The sequence below is a fragment of the Excalfactoria chinensis genome, chromosome 16 (assembly GCF_039878825.1).
Source record: "Excalfactoria chinensis isolate bCotChi1 chromosome 16, bCotChi1.hap2, whole genome shotgun sequence".
NCBI lineage: Eukaryota > Metazoa > Chordata > Aves > Galliformes > Phasianidae > Excalfactoria > Excalfactoria chinensis.
In genome coordinates, this window is record NC_092840.1 from 9,540,545 (window position 1) to 9,563,308 (window position 22,764).

General features: G+C 43.5%; 1 long non-coding RNA gene across 1 annotated transcript; it reads right to left on the reverse strand.

Moving 5' to 3' along the window:
• Positions 1-476: 476 nt before the first annotated feature.
• On the reverse strand, positions 477-21,667 carry LOC140259786 (uncharacterized). The gene is made up of 4 exons (XR_011905446.1): positions 21,512-21,667; positions 3,856-4,040; positions 2,634-2,769; positions 477-607 (listed from the first exon to the last, which is right to left on the reverse strand). It is a non-coding gene; the product is annotated as an uncharacterized lncRNA (long non-coding RNA).
• Between the last annotated feature and the right edge of the window lie 1,097 nt (positions 21,668-22,764).

Genomic DNA, 22,764 nt, shown 5'->3' on the forward strand with positions numbered 1-22,764 from the left:
TTGAAGAAACCATCTGCTGTCATTAAGGACATCACCACTTTTTTTTGTTGCTTTGAATGGTCCCCTGAGATGCTCTAAGTGTCATTAAAATGCTATGTTTGCTGTTGTCTGCGTGCCAGGCTCATTTCGCTTTAGAAACAAAGATGATGATGGGTAAAATAAGCAGAAATTTCATTCTCTATTAGTTTGTATATTTCATCTATTTTGCAAATGTCTTTTAAAATGCTTGCCATTTGGACTTACTATTTGGAAGCTGCATCAGGAGCACGGAGCCCTTGGAGTTTGCTCTGCAGGGCCTCAATGCTCACTCTCTGCTGGCTCAGTGCATCCCAGCCATAGGCATGCAGAGCTGGTCCAGCTCCCTGCCACTCATTTCTCAGTCTTTCTTGCATCTTTAGCTGGGTTTAAAACAGAAAGTTCAGCAGCTCACCTTCTAGAACTGCATCCCTACCTTATAAGAAGACTTGAGGCTCAGGACAGAAAAACAGTCCAGGAAAATCCATCTCAAAACTGGCCCTTGCTGTCTAGGACAAGACACCGCAGCACAGAACGCCTCCTGGCACTGGAGTTGGTGTGTACAGGCTCAGAGGCTGGAGGTACAGAGGGCCTGGGGGGAGGATCCAAATCAAGATCAGTCTGAAAAAGGTCAGGTTAAAGGCTGTTTTCTCGAAAGAACAAAAGGTTGAGAGCTGCATTCAGAATAGGCTGGGAAAAGTAATGGGTTTTCAAAATGAAGCTTTCTTGTTTTAAATGCTCCATAGTCAGGGGCATGTTATTTTCCTCCTAGCGAAAGCCTGGAAGAGCAGATCATTGAGACAATGGGCTGTGCCTTGCAGGATTCAGCCTTAGCTGCAAGGTTTATTTCTGGAGGCTGAATTTACGATAAAAAACTTCCCCAAATGCAGCCAATATAATGAAAGGCAACCAAATGTTAAGAAAAAGCAATCACAACCCACTGTTATTAATAGAGCTGAAACCAAAAGCTGAGGTCTGTCAGCCTTAAAAAACAAAATTAATTGTTCCTCAGCTCCACTGTCTCTAATTGTTCCTCCCACCAATCGAAGCGTTACAGAAATATAAAGAAAACCTCCAAGTCAAACCGAAGCTTCTCTTAGAACAAAATGCCATAAAAGCTCAATAAAGGCAGCCTGGGATTCTGGTGACATCAGTTTTGCTGTTGTGGTTTCTGATGTCACAGCATCCTTTGATGGGATTATTTCTGCGCGTTTCATGACCCAGTCATTATCGTACCCATATTGTAGACTTCATATTACAGTCAACAATAAAAAATACCCTTGGCAACCTCCATTACATTCTGCAGTTAATTTGCGTTCTCGCAAAGTGCTTATATTTACTATGAGTGATAATCATACATATGCATGAGACCTTAAGTGAAGGAGAACGTGCTTAGGAGCTAGCACAGTGGGAGTTTTGCCTCGAAGAGATGTCAAAATCAGTTCACTTTTGTTACATATGAGTAATTTAATTTCTTCTACAGTGTTATTAGGGCAAGAATGAAGTAACATTCTTTGGCATAATTGAAGCAAATCCCAGCAAGACAAGAGGATAACAAAACCTTCCCATCTTGTCATGTCAAATCCTTACCTACTCTGTAGTGCACACAGACACATTCTTGGTGTCAAATTAAATTATCCCTTTGAGTTTATTAACTTGTTACGTCCCCCGACCTTTGGTATATTTATTATTGGATCTTTAAACTTCCTTCTTTCGCTAGTTTACTCCCTCAGAACCAACCTCATTTTTGCACCAGATCAGAAATACTGGTGGCATTCAATCCCTTTTTCAGTGGCTTCTCTCTCGTTAAATCCTTAAACACGTTCCCTGTTTCCAATACTCCACCACTAAACAAACAGCCAAGGAGTCTGTCTGCAGAAAGATGTGGGAGGCTGGATCTCTCCTTTCCCCCCACAGCTCCTTCTGTAGCAGAAGAGGCTGCTCAGAGCCCACAGGCTGCAGCCATGTCGGCCCCATGGGACATGAGTGCAGAAGCCTGGAGTGAGCTGCAGCAGAAACCCACTGCTGCTGCCTCTCTGGGTGGGCTGCTTTATTGACTTAAAGCTGCCGCATCCCTGGAGCAGAAACTGGAGCTATTTCAATGCAACATGCAAGACCAGAGGAAAACTAGTTATTTGTAGGTTAGACGAGCCATAGCAGCTAAGTCATGCAACACTTTGTTGCTTCTGACTTTGCAGTATTTCTGATGAAACTCAGGACAAAACTTCTGTGGAGCAAATAGCTTTGTTCGTTTAGTGAAAGAGCAACATTCCCAGCTTCACAATGAAAGTACCGACAGATGGCTGGCAGGCAGGGTTTCTCAGTGGTTAAGCCCTTGTAACCTTGCAGGCCTGTGGTCACTTGGATGCACTCGTGATTATTTAAAGCTTTGAATTTATCTTATTTGGCTTTAGTGAGAACTGGAGCTGATCAATGAAACAAGTCATATCTGAGCCCAAGAAAGGCACATTTTACGTATGACAGTGATCCGTTTCAGGCACCAGAGGTGGACAAGTGCTCACCTGTACCCCTCCTGCTTGCTTTCTATCTAGTACATCTAGAAAGTACATCTAGTACCATCTGACAAAAGAACAGTCTGATATTCATTTGATACTTACCAAACTTGAAGAACGCACTGCTTGGAATGCTCCAGCATGGCAAAGGCATATTTAAATGCTCAGACTCCTGCTGTCTTTGCTTGAGATCTTGAGATTCAGCTGTGCTCTTCTGTTACTGCCATCCCTCCTACCTCATCTGTAAAACAGGAACAAATACTACTTATGCGTCTGTGTAAAGCTCCTGAGAGCATCACAGGAAAGGCAGCGCGCATGTGGATTTATTACTGGGTCTATTTATACGATGAAAAGTAAAACAACAACACATAACCAACTTCCAACAACTCATTTTTGCACTGCTTATCCTGAGGAGGTCATTATGCAGTTGCTCCAGAGAAAGAAAACTTCAGTGCTCTGAGCAGAGCATGCCCGAAGGAAGAAGGCTCTGAGCACCGGGCTCAGGGAAGCCTCAGCTTACAAATCAGCTTATCTCACCCATGCACAGAGTAGCCTTTTTCACATGGTACTTTAAACACTTCAACTTGTGAATTCCTGAATCTGTGAGATAGAAGTAAGTCATCACAGGGTGAACCTCAGCTCCCTAGAACTGCCTAACAGGAACGGAGAGAAACAAAACGAAGGAGATATTTCCCAGGTATAACTGGTGGAGCCACAGACTTCTTGCAGATGTTATATGTCTCGTTTACCTTATTCTTCCATTTTGTATTTGTTTTTAATTGCTCCCTTGAAATGTAGCTCCCACATATCTGAATTGTGTAATTAATTGACAGAACTGGCAAACTGGAGTTTTTTAGGCTACAAGAAGATACAGTCAACTCATCTGATCTTCTGAGTCACACGAGAGCACCCATAGGTAACGCTCATGGCTACGTGATGCTGGTGGAATGCAGCAGATGCATAGTTTGTGATTGTGCACTGCAGCAGACACAGTTGGTGAAACTGAAACGGGAACTCCTGAACTTTTTCTCTGCCAGATATGGGATAGAAAAATTGCCTACAGGCAGGTCTAGGTGAAGCTGCATTAAGCTAAGCTGTAGAGGAAATTATTGTTGTATTCAATGCAAGGGCTGCTATGACAACAGATGAATGCTGCAGGTAATTTAATTACATTTCTGTCAGCCCCTCTGCCTTTCAGGAGACAATGCAGCAGCCAACAGCATTTTCTTTTAATTTTGCAGGTGGCACAAAAATCACATGTCAATTTCTCCTCCAGAGGGCCTAACAAGAGCATTTCACTTGAGTCATTGAAACATTATTTAAGTACCTTGAAGGACTGCTTGTGCTTTCTCCCAGCATCTCCAATCCCGTGTGCATTCACCCCCCAGTCTCAGTCGCACTGCGCAGTGATGCTTTGAGTCCATCCTCTTCTCTGTAGCTGTATGACACTCCCATGGGCTGAACCCCGACAGCAGCATCTCCATTTGTACACCGAAGACAGAAATGCTGTCACTGAAAACAAAGCAACAAAGCCCAGGTCAGCCCAAAGCCAACAAAGCCCCATGGGAGCAGAGGCACCTTCATGTCCAACTCACGCAGTGCCGGAGGACAGCAGGATGCAGCAGCAGGTGGCTGCCAGCAAGCAGTGTCTCCTCCTCCACAGTGCAGGAGATGGTGCGGATCAAGCAGGAGTTTTAATTACATGACAGAGTTTTTAATTAGTTCTGTTAACTCTTGGAGGTTTTCTCCAGTAACAGCAGGAGGGGGTGGCAGTAACTGGGTGGCAGTAACTGGGTGGCAGTTACTGCTCCACACTGTGCTCCAGTAAAGCATCCTCCTGCCCTGCCCCTACCCAGGGCACTGGGAAGAAATAAACATGTGAAAATCAGCGTTAATCTGACAAAATAGAGCTGAGAAAGCCATGGTGCCACGTGGCTGTCTCCATCCTGCACTTATCTTTCACGTCTCAGGTGTGCTTTGGAAATGAAGACCACTTGGCCATATTAATGGGAAAAAGTGTTGGAGGAAGGAGGTGAGAAAGGTCCCTCTGTGATTGCAAACTGTGAAGCTGGGGAAGGAAACAGCCTCTTTAAGGACAAAGTATTGACTGAAAGAACAGGGAGAAGTTAACAGATATTGACTTGCTACAGGGCAGCACTGATCATGGTGGGAGTGGTGAGGATCCACACCTCCCAAATCTGCATGCAAGATCATTCAAATGAATTTACATTAATTAAAAGAAGGAACATCATGATTATCTATTGTATATCTGAGGAAACTGCGTGAGGACAAATCCTTCCATACCAGAGTATAAATTCAGTCACCATGCAATTATCTTATAGTTACATGGCTACAGAACAAGCATGCAACAAGATTCAGATAACATGTGAAGTCGATAAGAAATACCCAGGCAGCTCACTGGCAGTGAGGAAATTAGCCACACCAAATCAGGTATCAACGAACACATTTACTACCATGTAAGTTATTATTCGGAATATAAACTGCAACTGAGGTATTTTTACAGAGCTCTAACAAACCTGTATTGGGAATGCTATGCACTTCATGACACTGAGAAGGTACAAACTCACTGCCTTCTCCCCAACACCCCCTTGGAGTGAAGAGAGGAAGGTGGAACAACAGCAAAGAGCTGGGTTTGGGTCAGCAGTGACAAAGCACTGATGGGGAGGTCTTGGGAGACCTGGATGCTTTCCCAATCTGAACAGCTTTGTGCCTCCATGCCTCCTCTGCCGTATGGAGATAATTATACTTCCATTGTGAAGGGCTTTGAAAAGGCTCTGATGGAAAGCTCTACAAAATGCCAAGTTATTACTCATGCTCATCCATCAGGTTTGGTGGAGTCCTGGCATATTTAGTGAGCATGGGAGACACTGATAGTTCATAAATTCAAATTCATGCTGGACTCTTCTCAAAGGAATAACAAAATAGAGGGTGATCTGATAAACGGACAAATAAAGGTTGAATATAACTCATGAATCCAATGAAGGAAACACCTCTGAATATGAGGCAGCGTGAACCAAGGATAAACTCACATGTACACAAATATGCAGGGAGAAATACACGTATATACAGCTAGAAAGAGAAGGTCCATGTTAAAGCTGACAGAATAACAAGTTTTCTTTGGAGGCTTCACAAGCTGTTCAGGTCCTCCAAGTAAATTCCAATAAGGATCTGCACATCCACCATGCTGTCCTCTACTCTGAACACTTCAAAAGTAACTCGGGTTCGTTAGCACTATTTCTCATATCTTTCCACTGCTACAGCCAAGTTCCCTTGGCAACAGAAGTCAAAATGCACAGGCCGAGCATTAGAAAAGAATATAATTAATGAATTTTAAGGACTGACCTAGAATAGCCCTATTTTATATTTGCAATTGGGACTTTCAGAACCTGCAGCTGCTTCTCTACATCTTGCTGAAGGGTTTTTGCCTTTGTTCTCAGTGGCATTTGGTTCCTGGTCCAGATGCTCAGATGAAACCAATTGGTTTCACTCTACTGTCAGGGGATCTCTGATCAGCACAAGATCTCCCCATTGCTAAGGACACAAGGCTCTTATTATCCCCATCCGCCTCAGGAAACAGCATCAGTCCTTCCCAGAAAGCCAAGTATCAGGTATTCAAACATGAGCAACTCAAGGACTCAAGTTCCTGGCTGTTGTCCCTTTGAGCTCATTGCCTGGCATCCTCCCACAGACAATTCTTTTAAGGATTTGCCTTTCTCTCTGATGCAAAGCAGACAGTGTTGTCTATGTATCCAGCCTGCTTGCTCTGCTTAATGAAAACATCAATAAGGCAAAGACTGGAAAAGGAGAGGGAGGTACACAGTCATTAAGACCTGTTATTAGTGTTCTGCACAATGCCACAAGCTTTTGCACATGAGCAATTAATACAGCAGTGAATACCACAACGAGATGGAGAAACTTCACTGAAACTGGAAAATGTCAACACTGCCCTCCACGTAGGGTAATTAACACAAGCTGTTAAGCACCTTCACAGAAAGGAAAAGCTGGAGATCCTGCAGCGGACACAGATGTCTGCCCTCAGCCACGAGAGAGAAACCTTCCATCTCCTTAAAAAGAAGCCAACACCATGAGAGCAAATGCCAGCCCAATCATCCACCCAGATCCGTATGCCACCAACCTGCCATGATGTAAATACCGGGATCACAGAAGGGTGAGCATGACATTTACTCCTACTGATTGAGTCAGCAGGCAGAATATAGAGCCTAGATGTCGCAGGAAGGGGGACAGAGTATCTCATCTGCTGGTACACAATTAACTCATCAAGAATTCCTGAGCGCGCTTGAGCGACAGGTTGAGTTTACATAGGAGCAACGCTTCTCTTTGTATTTTTGACACGCATTTCAAACCCCAGCACTGGATTTAAGTATGGCCATAGCTGGAGATAGGCACTGGTAGCAACATGGGAGCGGTCTCTGACTCCGCAGGTGAGATCACAGAGGGTTGGATTCCTTCCATCTACTGTAAACCTTTGCCCCCAGATACAGTTCTTCACCTCTGGTTCAAAACATTTTGCAAAGCTGAGTTTCCCCAAGGAAAGCACAGTCTGCAAGAGTTCTCCCACTATTTGCTTGTACGCGCCAGTTACCAGCAACTTTTCTAATAACTCATTGCTCATGCAAATTAATTCAGCTTAGAGAAACAAGTCTTGATGATTATAAAACGCTGCAATCACAGTATTGCTTCCGGCCATCTGAGAGTAAATTCATCAAGCATTTGATATTTAAAGCTGCCGTGGTGATGAATGCATGCCTTCATTTATGACTGCAGACCAGAGAGAAAACAGCATACAGAAAAACGACTGCATGATGGGAATCCCAACAGAAACCACTGGAGACAAAGGCAGAGAGATGAAATCTCTTTCATAACCAGCTGAACGTATCTTAAACACAGCAACTCACCCTCTCTTATTAAGCATGGACCTATTAAAACAAAAGCATCAGCAAACACCAGTTTTACTCAGCCAGAAGCACTGTGTGGTGTTCCTGTTGACTGTATCTGACAAAAACCTGGTTATGCCAAGGTCAAGGACAGCACACAGAAGGAGGTGTCTTTCCTGCCCTGCAGTACACATGCAGTCAACTGTTACGATTATGGATGTTCACTCTATGTGTGCAGAGCATACAAAGGGGAGGATGAACTCCTCCGAGGTGCTTGCTGATAACAACCCTGCTGTTGCTGCTGCATGTCTCGTTCTGTATACAGCATTATTGTGAAAACAAAAGGAAAACACAATGAACAGTAAATACCCATGACTACATTGCACTAATTGTTTTCATGGTGTCCTATGGAGTTAAAGTTTAAAGCAATGCTGTGAAACGCAGAGAAATACCAACTCCATTGTTACTCACAGTAACAGCCTTAATCACAATGAATTATCTCAGTAATGAATGCAGCAAGAGCAGTGAAAGATGATTTCAGGCAAGTCATGTGGGGCTCACGTCACTCCCACAGCACCCAAGCTCCTCTGCTGGCACTGGGGGCATTTCCAAACAGAACCTTGTTCTGCCATCTGAAATAGAGAAGCGCTTTTTCTCCCAGTTGCTCTCACTTTGTCCTCACAGCAGTCACACATCATCTTCCTGCACCCTGCAGAGAGCAGCAGCACTGACCTGTGGCTGCTTTGCTCTGCAAGAGTCTTTCCAACGGATCAGACAGCAAATGTGTTACTCTGCAACACGTGGATGTAGAGCATCCCGTAACAGACCTCCTGGGTAATGCTTTATCCATAGCATCCGCACCAGCTGCAGGCAGAGCACACACATCAGCCTGGCAATCAGGCTGACTTCTTGGAGGGCAACTGAGGGACAATGGGGAACAGAAAATCCTCAGCCATTAACCTCTCAGGAACCTGTGTTTGGCAGACCTCAACTGCCATTTATCCTGGGATAACATCTGAGAAAAAGGAGCTCAACTCCCATCTACTGCTCTGTAAGGAAATTATAAAGCAGCTATCTATTTTTTCATTAAAATTAAATAATTGAATCTGTCCGGATTCATGTACTTTATCCCCATGAGATATCGGGGAGAATTAAGTTTCAATTGACTTTCCAGACCTTGGTTATCATAGGAAGCTTTTCAAAAATCAGGACATTTGGCAATTTGAAATTCAAATAGGTTTCAGTCGATATGTTTACTATTGCCAGACAGGAGTCCTTGTCCCCTGGGTGTTTAATGCCTCAATAAGTAATTGGTCCTTTCATCTTTTATATGCGCAGAGTGAAGAGTTTATGGCTCATACAGCGAATTGTCAATACAAAGGATCTTTGCTCTACTCTTAAATAACTCAGCTCCCAGCTCCATTAAATCCCGTTAGAAATCCCCCTCCCTCCACACGCCCACAACAGCCTTTGAAGACTTTTCTCCCACCCCCAACTTTCAGTAGCATCTTTTAATGTAGCTCTGCTTGACTCTCCAGGCCTAAACACAAAGAGAGGGAGGTGAAAGTGAGGAAAGGCTGAAATTCTGAGTACTCACTGCGCCTGCATTCAGACCTCCACATCTTTACAGAGAATGCAAGAGTATCAGCACTGTAAGAGGTATCTATTGTGAAGCGATCACCTGAGGCTACATGTGCAGTTAGTTTGGTTTGCTGAGCCCTGATGCTGCGTCCCCACACTGGCCACACATCCATCTGATGCTGCTCAGACATCGCCCCATTCCCATTATACCAACAAAACTCAGTGCACAGTTCTTACCAACTTCATTCCAGCAAAAATGAACCAGGTCAGCAAAGATCCACCATTTGTCCTGTTCAGACTCTCCTGGCTCGTTTTTCACTGCTGCATGAGGAAACATCAAGCCTTCTCACAGGGATCTACACCATTACAGAGCATCACCAAAGATGACAACACAGCACAAAGAACCTGGAGCACTGAACAAGCATCTTTAGCTCAGCAGTGCATCCCTGCAGCGTCACTTAGCACTCATCCCCACCAGCAGCACAGACTGTGCTAGAACACTGGCTAGCTGCTGGCTCTTGTTTGCACAGATTAGCAAGCCTCCTGTAAGCGTTCATTAAGATTTGTACTGCAACCCTTTACATTCATAAGACGTGTTCTCTCTGTGACACACAGCATTTTGTCAATACCTGAAGGTGAACTGTTAGGCTAGGCAGTTATGCTGAGTGTATAACCAAGGACAGACACAAGGAAACAGAGTTTACCCCCTTGCAGCTGGACAACGCAGAGCTTTCTGTTCCTATATATGCCAGAGTTGAGATGAAGTACTCCTTTCATTTCTCACTATACAACAAGGATGAAGAAAGCCTTCACAGATTCAGATCAGAGCCCCTCACTGCTGCTAATTGTTCATTTTTATTGCATATGTCTTTATTGAATTTAATTAAACTTGGCTCACAAGCTTTGCATACGTAACCATGAATAACAGTTAATAGTCCATTTCTCATTATGGTGCTTTTCAGTTAAAGGATGCCCCAATACTCTGCAAAACAGATTGCATACGTTTCCGATTTTCACCCGGCAATAAAACAGCTTTCTCTCATGATGCCTTGTAGCAATTCTTCAGCAGTGCAAAGGAACCCCCCACCTGCTTCACACCGAACTGGAATAGACAAATACCAAGTGCAAATGAAACGGCCTTCAACTGGGGATGCCTACAGAGGTGATACTGACTCATATCATAATCGGACTAACAGCTTGCAAAGATGGATTTGTGTTCTGGGAATGGAGAAACAACTTGGCATTACTTTTCTGTATCAGAACAGCAGCATGTCCTCTTGGCAATGAGAAATCAGGTGTCTACAAGGAGCAACCAGCTTATGCCTTACACTGGGGAGTCACCCAAAATCACAGCCCAGGCTATCAGGCTGGAACAGCCCTCTCACCATTCAGCTGAGTTTTCAGCCCTTATTCTCTCTGCCCCGCGTAGATTAATTAGAATAAAGAGCAGTTTCCAAAGAAGCCTTCACATCTGTTAGAATCCTCAGATATAACGCTTACAAACGCTGGCATGGCTTCCCCTGGAATGCTCTGCATTCTAAGCTGTTACACCGTGCTTACCAACATGCTGTCCAAGGGCCATAGCCAACACAGCTCACAGCAGAGGATGGGTTGCAAGGTTTTCATATGACAGAGACTTCTAGTATCTAGTTAACACTCATCTGTCCAAGGGTATCACGTATAAATGCAAGACACAAAAGACATGAGGAACCTTAAATCTCCCTCTTACATGCACTGAGAATGATCCTCTGCTTAAAGAAAGAAGACAAACTCACACGATATTGCTCTGAGAGCCAGGAACACGTAGCACTAGTCCTAAGTTCTGACAGCCTTTGAGGATGCTGGACCATTCACACTGCCGGGACTGAGATAAGTAATTCTCATAGAAAAAGAGCCATGGAGAGTCCACACGTCACCTGCTGTGATCTCATGCTTTGTGAAGGTCAAACGTTTCCACTCTGCAAAAGGCAGATGCAGGGAGAGAGATGGTTACTCCTCTCAGCTCTTGTAAGACTTAACAGAATGGTTACAAAGGGTAAGATCAGCTGAAGGTGAGCTGCTTCCTTGAGACATGTAAAGAAATCACCTGGAGAAGATGCTGGTGCAGTGCCTGTGCTGCCACAAAGAGCCCATGTGCCTCCATCTCATGGCTGTGCCCCAGTAACATCTGCAGTTAGAGCATTTCAACATCAACTTCCCGTAGCTCAGCATGAGAAATAGCTTCTCTTAGGATAAGGAAAGGAAAAAGTAATTAATAGATAAGAGTCCTCCCAGCGGAGGCTGATTTGCTCTCTGATCCACAAAGCCTGGCAGATAAAAAACTGGAACTAAGCAATTCACAGGGAAGTGGAACTGCTGGAGAAGCGGGTGCTCCTTCCTTCACAAATCAGGGAGACCACCACCCTCACCTGCAAAAAAACCCCTTCCAGCACACCTCTAATAGCTCCATTTGCTTAATTAAAAGGAGTGTGAAATGAAACTTCCTGCACTGCTTAGGAACGTGGAGTAGACGACCACTGCACTCAATCAGATGTTTGTTCCCCTGACAGAAGAGCATCAAAATTATTTGAAAAGCCCCAAACAAGTACTGCGCCATTTCACTAATTAAACCCACCCTCCTACTCTAAAATTGATGAATAATGACCAAACTTGACTCATAATCCCATTGTCTTTTATTATTTACTCTTTTTAACAGTGATTTATGGCAAGGTAGTGCTTTCATTATTCTTGTTAATTACCTTTGTTCTCTACTTCAGCTTGTAAAATGTAATTGCCTGAAACATAAATCTCATCTTGCCACCTATGCTCACACATCATTAATACCGCTCAGACTGTTCTTATAAAATCTTTATAAAACATAATTATACATGTGCCGTTAAGTGCTACGTTGTGCTGAAGATGCACCGAGCCTTTTCTGAGGATGAGTTTGTCAGGACAGCAAACCTGCCTGGTGGTGGTAATGTGGTTTCCCATAGGAACACAGAACAAAGCCCACAGATTGGTCAGTGAACCTGGCACATCTGACCGACACACTTCCCTGAGCACTGCTAAGTGCCTACAGACCTACAACAGGGCAGCAGCAGCACCGTGATGAAGCCTTCTGTCCCCACCCCTGGATGTCAAGATTTCACTGAACACAGCAGTGACCGCTGGGCAAAAGCACAGCAAACACCAGCAGCAGCCACTCACTTGAGTGATCAGCAAGTTTCTTCCTGTGTGTAGATAAGCCTCAAACAAATTAATCCTCACTGTCCCTAGCATTTCAAATCAAACAAAGTGCATATCACAGAGAGCAGACATTCTTCCTCTGCCTTTTTTCCCCCATCGTCATTTTTAGTATTGCTTATATGTAAGAAGGAAATCTATTAGGAGGAGTGGAAATGCATTATCCCCAGCTGATTGTTGACATGATATTAGCTCAGCGTTTGTCAGGTTGCTGGTAATGAACAAGCTTATACGCAGCACTTCATCTCCGCAACAAAAGGCTTGGCTGCACGAACAGCAGTAATATCCCAGCTGAGCCTGGTGAGAGGGAAACGTGTTTATTATTTCTCTGAAAAAAAAATCTCATTCCTCCCTGATTCATCCACTGCATTATTACCTAAGTGTGCATTTGGAGGTACTGGATCGCTGCTTCAGTCAGGAAGTATTATCAAGTGTATTTCCATTAACTTCCATTCTCCACAGTTGTAGGCAGGACAGCCTATAAAACACTGCAATCTCCTCTACAGTTGTTAATTGCTGAGAATTTGCTCTGTGAGATAAGAGCATTTGCACTCTCCAAGTCTTGCACCTGATGTATCAGAGCCATCAGAGCTTTTAGTTCCTCCTGCTCTACGCCACCATATGAGACCCAAACCAGCCCCTCCTGCCAGCATTTAGCATCTCAAGGCATGGGCCAGGGGAAAAGAGCACATGAAGTCTGACTGAAGAAATGGGGATCTTTGACATCTTATTCTTAGATGATCGCAAGAAACAATTTCTCTTGCCTGACCCCACATGTGGTTTATAGAGTAATGGCACTCTCCATAATGCATTTTGCCTGAGGAAAGTGTTGTAACTTGGTTACGTTGTGGGAAAGGATGGAAATGGGATGAGAAAGCTGAGTCTTCTAGCCAGCTTTTTTACATCTATGCCAGATTAGAGTGGGCAGCGTGAAAGACGCAGGACAGAGGGCAGATTCACCATCAAGAGCAGTTCCCAGAACAGGACAGCTTCACTCTTCTGTTCAGGGAAAGGTTTACTGCTTAAAGTCAAACCTACCTAATATAAATCATAGAGCAAAGTCAAGTGTGCACCTCTCTAGGGAGACAGCATGCAGCAATGGGTGCTGACTTCAGGACTGCAAGGACAGACCCTCCCAGCTCCGAGCTGCAGGGGAAGGCTGTGCCACTGTGCACTTCTTATGGGCAGACCTCTAAGAGGACAGTTTTGTGCCTCTCTGCCAATCATTGAATTAATAACCTTCTTTAGTAACCAGAACAATACACGCAGCAAGGAACTCGTCTTTAACAACACAAGGCGCACCAAAAGGCAAGGAGAAACACAAGCAAGAGGTTGTATTCTGAGAGCTGCTTTTGCTGTTGCCAACAATGCCTTTCAGGAAACCACTGCATGTATTCCACAGAAGAAAAGAAACAGGAACAAATGACAAACACTGGAGTAACAGGAAAACACAGAGATCTGGCTTTGCCCAGGTATTCCAATAGACCAGGGCAGCTCACATACTCAAGAGGCTGCGCTGTGAGATGTGCTACCATTTATCAGCAGAGCAGTGGAACAGCTTCCTGAAAAACCTCCTGTTCTTATCTTTGTGACTGCAGGAAGAAAAGCCCCGAACACATCAATCCCTGAGCACGGCAGATAGCAGGATCTGATCGCAGGGCGCCCGGCTCAGCACCGTGCCACTAAGCACATCTTTTCTTCCCTTCAAGTTTTCTGTTGTTTTGTAGTTTTTCCTAAGTTTTACAACCTACCATTACAAACCCAACACAATTGCATCTCCTGCACAGCTGGGGGTTCCCGGAGCTAGTTTTCTAAAGAAAATGTATTTTCCATCCAGTGACTCCGCAAGCCTCCCCTACTGAGAAGAGTTTATGCTTAGCTACACTCAGGACATAATAAATGCAAAGGAAAAGGAGACAAAGTGAGGATTTAAGGAGTCGTATCGAATTTTATCACTGGAAGGTCTGGCGATGAACACGATTCCATTTTGTTCATTTTAGCTCATATTGGAGTTCAGTTTTCACAGAAACCTCCAGGTCTACCCAAGGGATTTCTTTTTCTTTTTTTTAAGTACCTAAATGGCTGAACTGGTCAGACTAATGGTGTCTGAAAGGCTACAGTTGACATACACTGGAGACTTAATTATGTAGTGTGCAGCTCCATCTGTCAGCTGCTATATCTTTTGTTACCAAGAATCAGACTTCCATAGAAGATGACGTGACAGACTCGATTTGCTTTCACAAGGATAGCTGTTATGTGGGCATCTAAACGATGCTGGAAATTAGGACATTTACATTCTTCATGTAGATGCTGAAGGACTATTTACAGCAAGGTTTGTGCAAAATCTAGAACTAACACTGAACGAGTGACTGTCACACAATGCTGACAAGCAGGAAACGATTAATTAAGATACCATGAAATGGGGGATATTCTGAAACAGCCCCATCTGCATAGCAATGCACACGTGCAAATGGAGAGAAAGTCCTGAAGTGTTTGTTTGTGTGTGAAGTTAATGGAAAGAGTATTTGTGCTGACATTCAAGAGCTTTAATGGCAAATCTGACAGCAAAATTTAAAGACCACGAAATCCCAGTTTGGGAGGGAGAGAGGACAGGATTTCCCATAGACTAGAAATTTTCAACCCTTTTTCAGTGTTCTTACCGGAAAGTTTTTCATGACTAATGGGAAGTGACATAAGCATGGCTACCATAACCTTGCCTCTCTGCTCTGCTTTTCTGTCCAGAAAGGCTCCTGCAAGTAGGGCTGGGTGCACTCAGCTGCCCATCCCATAGGCCGTGCTGTCCCTGCCATGCAAGATGATCTCACCAATTATGATCAAGGGCCCAGAGCCTTCGAGGGATGCCGGTACTTGTGTGTCACATGGCAGCACAAAAAGAAGGAAGAACATTATTTTCATAAAGTGCAAGTGATCCATGAGTTTTCCTCCAAGTTTTTGCAAGCACGTTCTCTGCCCCATTTCAGTTTGTGAAGCCTATGCAGGCAATGTAGGAAGCCAAGCAATGGCCACCAAGGCACTGGCACGTTTACAGAGCGAACAAACAAAGAGGGAAAAACGCGCTATGGGGATTTTGCTATGTGCTCTAAAATGAAATGACTTGTTCAATGGAAAATGCTTTTATGACTGATTTAATTTGAATCGAGGGGGGAGAACTTCCATTTGCTTAGGGACTAGGATATATTTCAACCAATGAATAACAACAGTATTTTTAGCATGCTATGTGTTCATCACGTAGTGATGCATCTGGAAGTCTAACCTGCCATTATGCAGCACGCAATAGAGAGTTCTGAAAAACTCCCTGTATTTATCAGCTTTTGAATTCAATGGTTGTCCAATTAGCTTTGAAATTGTTATAATCTGAGTTTTAGATGAAAAGCTTTTATTGAAAATCTACTGGTAATCTTCTGTAAATGTTAGTCATAAACAATACTGCTAAATCATAAAAATATAACTGCTCGTGATTAATCTGGAAAGAGACTTACATTAACATATTCAGTTCTAAATGGTCTCTCATCCCAGCATTCGATAAGTAAAGATAAATTGAATTAGCTCACTTAATGTGAGGTTTGCTGGGAGCTGGCTTACAAACCTCCCCTGAATCTCTATTTTTGCATTCTGAAAGAAGTGTGAAAAATCCAACCCCGGATCAGGTTCTGGAAATGGCAGCAGCCTGCAAGGATCTAACAAAATCCCATACCCATACTCTTCTGAAAGCATCTGCAGCGCTGCCTTTTACACTCAGTGCCTACATAGATTTTATTCTCGAAAGTGCAAAGCAACCTGAACCCAAACAAACCAGGATTTCTCCATAACTGCTTCTTGTTGCAAGCCTACAGGCTCTGCTCAAATTAAACTGCTTTGCGCCTACTTGCCACGCTTACCCTACCTAGCACACGCTGCATTTAGATTTGCATCATGATCTATAGCCAGGAAACAAATATGAGACAAGCAGGGAACACTAATGAGCAAATGTCACCAAAGCCTACAGAGGCAGGTACAAACGTGACCTGGTTGGCAGCAGGAACCCAAAGTTACGTGGGGTTGCTAAGGAACATTAGTGCTCACAGCAGCTGTGCTCCCATCACTGCTTTGGTGGATCAGCACTATGAGAAAGCCCAGCCCTGTCTATGCAATGGGGGCTGTGCACTGTTTGGCTCCACCAAACCTTGCACATACAGGTGATGCTCCTCGCTTCCCAAATGCACAGATTAAGCAGAAAAAAACCTACAAATAGGTCCATCAAACAGCCTCAAATCGACCCCATGAGGCAGCTTTGACCAATACAGAAAGTTATTTTTTACTACAGTCAAATGAGTGAGTAGCTTCTCCAGCACACCAGAAATATGTAGGAAACACGCAAACGCTAAGCCACTATTTGCTGTTAAATAGTTATAAAAGGCCTTTTTCCTTAGATTAATATCTCACATTTATCTGCTCTATACGTTTTGGAGACATAGTGAAAATTGCTTATTTCTAATAAAATGTAGCAACTGTACCCTGAGGAAAAATTACTGCGTTATGAAATATTTTTCCCCTCTACCACAGCCAATTTAGTTTTCATTTAAAATTCAATAACTGCATCATACTCAGAATCTTCCACCGCCTGTCATAATGACTTTGAACAAAACCCGTGCTGTAAACAAGAAAGATTAGAAAGACATTATTGAGGTAATTTCTCCCCAGATTTCCCTCACCCAGACAGGACTGCAGGAAATAGATGCAACGACTAGCGGGAATGTGATTTAGAAATAAATCGGGAGAAGAAAGCACTTTGTTCTGCATACTTTGGTAATAAAAGCATTGCTGCTCCTGCTTTCCCTGTGCTATGTTTCACCACTTGGTGAAAGGAAACACGTTGTTTCCTCACTGAAATTCGGATGCAAGCGAAGAAAACAAACAACAAAACATTGCCAAGGAAACGCTGCCTACTTGCTACACTGCTTCCTTTCCTTGCACCATGGGAAGGAGGCACCGAGTAGCACGGGCTGAGATTTGCAGCCCGGCCACTTGCAAAGATCATTTTATCAATGTTGTTTTAATTAAACCCAACCTTGGGAGCTGGAAAGAAGCCAGCACCATGTGCTGTGCTGAAGGAGGGCAGGTGCTGCTGCGCTGCCTTGTGTGCAAGCTGTGACTGGCGGAAAGCAGCAACCAAACAGTTGTAAGGCCCCCATTAGAAAAAGCATCAGATAGTGCTGTCTTTCTTCTCAGGTCACAGAATGGCTGAGGTTGAAGGGGACTTCAAAGATCATCCATTGCAGCCCTGTGTCATGAGAAGAGTTGCCAGCCACTACATCATATCAATTGAAGACTACTTCCTACTACTGAAACGTGGCCAGAAACAAAACCCACCAGATAATCCGCTACCCTTCAGATACCGTCTGAAGGCTTTTTGTCTAAGCAAATTCTGTTAGCTGTGACTGGAGCAAGGTGAATGCCCTGAGTGGCATTTGCTCTCTGGGTGCCCTGCCCGACGGCCCCCATTGCCACAGAACCTTCTGCCATTCCTGGTTGTTAGCAGCTGACCATGGAGTGATGGAAAGTACTTCAGTTTACCAGAAAGAGGACAGCATCTACAAACTGTACTAAAAAGCAGAAGAAACCCATTCCCAGCGAAGCTGAAAATCATGTTCTTACCATAAAACAGCAAGGTTTATTTTATGATCCTCTATTTTTTCCACCTCAACAACCAGGGAAAATGCAAATGTGTTTCATATGGAAATGCAGCATAACACAGAGCAGCTTTGTGTGCTGTTTCCTCTTTACCTGCTGGAGTTAAAGTAATTCCTTACCAGCCTTCCATCAGGCCCCACTCCCCATGCCAGCATTCCTTCCCCAAGGGCTTCCCAGTCCAACCATTTCCTTGGGGCTGCTCTTAGCACAGCCCAGACGCCTTTGGCTGTTGCCAGGCAGATGCACTCGTGCAGCACTGACACTACTGGTGCTTCGCACTGTTATATTGCAGTGTGATGGGAAAAGCAGAGTACTATTTCTGGGAAGAAGGTGAGAATTCATAACGTTGCTATACTTCGGTACACCCGGTTCACTCTAAATGTCAGGCAGTAAGTGCACAAAAAGCACGGGCTGAATTTATCACAGCAGAAGATGTGCTCGCAACCTGTCCTGCACCCACAGTTTCTGGGAAAGGGAGAATGAACTGGAAGTGACTGGTAACAACAGTGACAGAAAATAGGCCTTGCTGATAGCTATTACCTCCTTCGGGATGTTTTAAAGAAGGGGACAGGATGGGTGAAGCAGGCAGTGTGTTTTTCCTCTGCTTCCTCCATACTCACAGCCCCACCACTGCAGCATCAGAAGAATCCTGGTCTCCTAAAAGCTTGCATTTCTCCCAGCTACGTTACCTACTCCTCAAAGGCTGACCATTAAGGTCAACTTAAATGTTAACCATAAAAGCTGTTCTTCCTTTCCCCATCAGCACTGCACAACAGAACTGACCCGAGCACCTGAAGGAGGTCTGTATTTTCCTATTTTAAAAAATCCTGGTTTGATTCATCTCCTCTTGCCTGGTCTAATCAGTGCACTTTAAAATGTAGATAGTAATTTTCTAGGGTTCAGCCAGGTGATTAAACCAGATGAGGTGTCTGTATGCCAAGCCCTGATCATTTTTATGCTAGAGAATCTTCCTAGTGCTCTACAGACCATTGACTTCCCGCCCTGCTCCATCTGAAATAAGCATTTATGCCCCAAGAATTGATAGGCCATCCACAAGCTGAGGTGGCAGGGCATGCCCTTTTTACAAAGCTAAGGCATAGGTGTTGGCACAGAGCATGGGAATCTTCGGAAAAATGGGCTATGAATTGCAAACAGAGCATTCAATGAATAAATCAGGCTCTTGCTAGAGAACAAGAAAGTAACAGAAAGAGCCAGGCTCTCACTGTACAGGACTGTGTCTCCGAACAATGAATCCACAGATTTTCTACATCTGTATGCTAACAGACAAAGCACATTTGCAAAGGTATTGAAAGACCGTGCAGTCTGGAATGATGTAGCTATGCTCCTACCTTCTATAGGTATTAAAATACACATGAACTGCAGGGTGAGACAGATGGTCTGTGCCTATCACAAAGAATTGTAAGTTCGGGTTCAGTATCTAAAAAACGCATCTATTAAGTGAATGCTCCTGAAGCAATTTTAAGTCTGGCTAAAAAATGTATATGTTCAATTCAATAACAATTCCAATGAAGGCAGGTTAGTTTTAGGTCCTCTTAGGGAGATTTAAGATGGGTCACATAATGGGAAAACACAAACAAGTGAACTGGAGGCTGATTTAGTCATACCGCTAATGTTTCTGTGTGATGTACCCTCAGATACAAAGGGAAGAGGTTGCTTAACAGAATTAAGGGCCTAAATCTTAGTTATACTCACACAGAGACAACTGTGCTACAGATCAGCTCTGCCTAATGCAAAAAACACTAAATCAAGTAGATACTCGAACCCTTTGGCTTATCCAGCCAAGTGCAAGTGTTCTAAGACTTCATCGTTGCATGTAAGTCTAATTAGGTTAATTACTGGCTAACAGAGCATAGTAATAGACGTGGAGATGTAGTCTGGAGACAGGAGAAAACCTATCTCCTGGAGACAAGCAATATGTCAACCACTGGAAAATACCAGCTATGAATTCATGGCAGCCTTCTGCTCTGTTCACCCAGGATCTGCTGTGTGGCTTATACATTTGTTCCCAGCCTTTAGTTTTGGGAAAGCTAAGTAACAAAAGGATGGATTCTGCTTAGTGCTGATGTTGTGTGTTTGTGCAAGGGGAAAATAACTGCAGAGGTACTTTCTTAAAACCTGATCACACCACGGTGAATCAACAGGCAGTTGATATTACGAGATAAAAGGATGCTGTTCAGTCTGATTAATCAAACCCCCTTATGCTTGCCAAAGCCTAATTATTCTTTGATCTACATTAATGACTTCAGAAAGCATAGTATACCTGGTGGGAGTACTCGATGGGGAGCATTTTAGACTGAAAGGAAAACTCCTCCCTGTGTCGCAAAAACCTAATTTGCTTATATCAGTAGAATCAATTGTTTCATACAGAACTGTGGTCTCCCATGGGGACTGCCAGCAGTATCCAAACATAATTTATGCCGTTTTTACCGGTATCAAAAAGCTTTCACTTGACAAATGGCAAACTCTGTCTCAGGGTGACTTTAAAAAAACACATTGCTATTGCTGTGTGCAGCTTTTGACTGAGCAGGTTGGCTGTAACTCACACGAGCGCAGACACGTATCCCATTTTTCTGCATTCTCAGTGAGACAAACAAGCCGCTCATATCCCAATTTAAAATTCATCAAGAGCTTAATTTACAATCCCGATCCACATTCGCGTGGGTAAGAAAGACACAGCATTACAAAACAGGAAAAACAAAGGCTATGAATAAAGCAATCCATTCCAGCAACAACAGATTGAAAAAACTACCATAAAAGCACTGCAAACCATTGAAAGCTTAAGGCTCCCTACATGCACAATGGGAACTTATATCAGAATTTTCCTATGCCATGTGCTACTTTATGGTCATCTAATGGTGGAGACACCCAGGGCCTACAGACACACAGAGAAACAGAATTAGTTCTAGCAAATCTTCCTGGAACCGCAGCGATTTCTCACATAAATTTTAAGATTTGCACAGGTTGACACACAAAGGGAAACGTGAGCAGCAGTCAGAACAGGAGAACAAAGGTTTAGAGAACGGCCTGCATTTACAACATGATCAGGCTATAGCAAACTAACCCAACACACAGCAATCTTTTTCCGCATCCCTCTTGCCACTGGGTATAACTGGAGAAGAAGGTATCCATTGCTTTAGAGAAGGAATGCTTACTCAAATACCAAAGCCAGAAATGCAATTTCTGATTCCAATACACTGATGGACGAGACCTCATTGATAACTCTCTCAATTTTGAGAAGCTGATACTATTTACTCAGAAATTTAATGAAAGAGACGAGGGAGGATGATTCTACATAAGAGAGAACTACATCAAAACAGCTGTTGCACATGGAGATCTCAGAATAAGTAAGGAAATCAACATTCTGCTGTTTCCCTTGGGCCTATGAATATTTGAGAGCCCTGGAACAAAACAGTGCTGGAGTTTCCCAACAGAATGATAAACATCTGTTATGTTTACCAGAGAATCTTGGAGTGCTTTGGTTTCACAGCTACACATGGAAAAAAAGATCAAATCAGCCTGACTTTCATTAGGCCTTTGACCACTTCATACCTGTATGTGACTCCCAGTCTTACACAGTCCCTGCTGGCTGGCTGGATCCTGATCCCAGGAGCTTCCTTTGTAAGGTTCCTTCTGTACTCTCAGCTTTTCATCTCTGCATGCAGCACCGAGCAGTGAGCAAAACACAAAGCTGTGGGAGTGGGCAGGTGCTCTTACAAGAAGCAAAAGACTTGGCAGAACACAACTGGAGAGCATCCTGCTACTGATCACCTCAAGGACTAAGCTCATCAACCAAAGCAAGAGAGGACAAGTCTTAAATCAAGAACAAGACAGAAATTATTTAACAATTTGATGGAAAGATGATGATAACACTTTGCTTCCTTCTTCAGCATTACATAAGCACATAGTATTTTCTCTTGTTGCAGAATTAACTTAAGTTGAAATGGTGTAACACCATTTCCCCCTCATCAGGCAGCAAACTCAATTATATTTTTCCCTGCTCCAGGTGTAACTAGTTGGCAGGTAACTCCCTCCATAAGACCCACCTTTTCAAATGGCTCCTCTCACAGGCAGACAGCTCAAGTGCTACTTCCATACCCCTCAAGGGGTGCATGCACAGCCATTAATCTTTCTTTCATCTCATAGAATGCTAATAAAACAATCACCTCCCTATCCCCAAATAGGGTAGGTCCTAATTAACATGCTAATTGGGCACATCTTCTCTAATGACTCCCAAACCTCAGCAGTAATATGTTATTTAGACAGAAAAGAGTTATCTAAAAGATAGGCAGCATTAAAAAACTGGTGAGTCAGAGCACAGTTTGGATAAGCAAAATACTGAACCAGCCCCTTTCTCCTGCAAGAATTAACATTCTCCCCCTGTCTGTGCCACACATCATATGTTTACAGATTCAGCACCTTGCAAGGTTCGGAGCGAGAGGTGTTTTGAAGGTAATATACAGCTGTAATAAAGAACAGCATTCAAGCGGAGACAAACAACACATCACTAACAATGAAGTTTTTAAATATATTATTAAGTCTGTTTATTTTAATCTCTCTCTAAATAAAGCTGGCTTTTATTATCTGACACAAAAATGTACACGTTGTTTCGCAAACCCAGGAGTGCCAGCAGTTCTGGTTTGTATTCATGAGCAACTTCGAGATGGATAGGTCAAGTTTTAATGGAATTAGTCCACTGGGGCTAGTATTGTGTTTATGCAGTTAGAGGTTCGATATAATCAAATTCCTGTGCACTCTCTTTAGAAAATAGGATGTAATAATAATTTTAATCCCCCATTAAACTA